This window comes from Chiloscyllium punctatum, chromosome 18, assembly GCF_047496795.1.
Source record: "Chiloscyllium punctatum isolate Juve2018m chromosome 18, sChiPun1.3, whole genome shotgun sequence".
In the NCBI taxonomy this organism is placed as follows: Eukaryota; Metazoa; Chordata; class Chondrichthyes; order Orectolobiformes; family Hemiscylliidae; genus Chiloscyllium; species Chiloscyllium punctatum.
The window spans coordinates 74,294,156-74,296,419 of NC_092756.1; the positions used below are offsets into that span (position 1 = coordinate 74,294,156).

Sequence of the window (2,264 nt, forward strand, 5' to 3'; positions counted from 1 at the left end):
AACATTGTGGGGCCAAAGAGCTTATTCTGTGCCGTACTTTTCTATGTTCTATGTTCTAAAATATACATCAACAACAGTACTCTGTTAAACATCACTGTGCCTACGTTGAGCTTATGCAAATGATGTGTAATAGAAACTTGCACAAGGTAATTCCAGGATTTGGGAGATCTTGAGGTGAATTGTCTGAAAGAGACAGCACAGCCACAATGGGCTGAATGACCGCTAAGATTGTGTTGATTTGTCCTCAGTGCAGCTTTTTGCAACATCTCCACTTTCTCCTTCCCCACTAACTGCAAATATCTTGAAAGTGCTGCACACAATAACATTGAGCCTTTTTCCTTCTGCTCCATTTGCCTCAAACTGTGGGTTTGCAAAGTTGGAGCTGAGTTGATTTCTCGACTGGGAGAAAGTGAGAACTGCAGATGGGAGAGATCAGAGTCAAACTGTGTGGTGCTGGAAAAGTACAGCTGGTCAGGTGGCATCCGAGGAGCAGGGGAGTCAATGTTTCGAGTATAAGCTCTTCAGGCTTATGCTCGAAACGTCGACTCTCCTGCTCCTCGGACGCTGTCTGACCGGCTGGGATTTCTCAAATGTCCGTCTGGGGCCAAATGGGAGGGGAGATCAATTTATCAAGCAGCGAACAATTTAGCATGAGATGGAAGCGGTAAAAAAACAAGCAGGAAGGATATAAATCTCAGAAAAACACACGATGAGAGGACTCGGAGCAGTATGTAATGGCTGCCATTTTTTGACCTGATGTGCAGCCCCAGTGGCCTAATGGATAAGGCACTGGCCTCTTAAGCCAGGGATTGTGGGTTCAAGTCCCATCTGGGGTGTTAGCCTCTTAACCCCAGTCTTCATGACTGATATTTCTCTGAGGTCAAGTTGATTTCTCATCTCCCTGAGAAAAGTTCCCAGGTCATTTGTGGGAAATTGTGTCAGGAAAAATACAGAATTTTCCAGGTATGCATGATAGAGGGGTGAATTCCCAGAAAGAGACAGCACAGTCACAATGGCTGAAAACCTGTCACTTCTCCAATATACAACCCTCAGTCTGGTTGGAACTGGTTCTTCTTGAATCTTTGTAACTCTTTGATCTTAGTTGCACTGTTCTCTGGAGCTGACAGCTGCTGTTTAATTTAGTTTGGCCAATTTTCGGTCAGGTCAAATGTCTCCAGCTGAGGATCAATTGAGAATACCTGATTTTGTTGCCATGGTCACATGACCACACAGGATTAAGATCAGCTGCACAGTGAAGATTTCAACAAAATCAAAAACCCAAATAAGATTTGAACGCACAATCTCTGGTTTAGGAAGCTAGTGCCTTACACATGAGGTCACTGGGGCTCCAACATATAGAGCTACCAATCTATGGACAAAGCAGCTTCTGTTTTGGTTGTGTTGGTGTCAGTCTAAGCGATATTCTGTCAACATTACCAGCTGAACCCCAGATTACCTGCATGTTTGGTATTTATGATGATGTCCAATATGTCAATGGAAATGATTGAAATCTGGGTGTTCAAGGTTGGAACTGATGGGGCTGTGGCTATGCATTTGGGTCCTTACCTTTCTTAGTCAAGGTATTGAATACAATTGCAAGGAGGCTATGATGGAGATGTGAGGTAGTTAGGCCATCGTTGGAGAACTTGGAGTGCCACATCCACAAATTGGACAAACATTTGTGGGAAGGCAACTGCTGAAAATCCCCAGGCTCTGAGTCAGAGTCGGGGTTCACCAACAGAGTTTATTGTCCAAGGAAATCCCGGACCTCTGGGGAGAGAGCAGCACCAACAGCACAGTGGTCAGCTGTGATTCTTCTCTCAACCCGGAGCACATGGTCAAGATACTGTTATACAGTTTGTGATATAATAGCTCAGTGATGAGGTTATTGTCTCTGTAACATGGCTTGTTTATTGTAAACATTGCAGAATCCTTGATCGTTTCGGTGCAGTTATTGTCAGTTCCAGTGTGGCCTTTGTTAATTTCAGTGCAGTTGTTGTCAGTTTCAGCGTCTGTGCGGAAGTCCGTTGCTGTAGTAATGGGCGCTAATCGCTCTTCCTGAGAAGGACGATGACTGCAGCCCTGACTATTATCCCTCTGTATTGAGGCTGTATCTAACAGTTAGCATTTCTATCAAAGGTGTTGTCTGACCCAGACTCTTCGGCGGGCAGTGTATGTTATTCATGTGTATTGTCTCTCCCATCCGCCTGAAACTCATCAACTCAGTTGCGAGTGCATTGTGCTGGCATTCTGGTGGCAACAGG

At 44.8% G+C, this 2,264-nt stretch overlaps 1 non-coding gene across 1 annotated transcript; it reads left to right on the forward strand.

Moving 5' to 3' along the window:
* Positions 1–763: 763 nt before the first annotated feature.
* Positions 764–836, forward strand: trnak-cuu (transfer RNA lysine (anticodon CUU)). Its single transcript has one exon. It is a non-coding gene; the product is annotated as a tRNA-Lys (tRNA).
* The last annotated feature ends 1,428 nt before the right edge of the window (positions 837–2,264 follow it).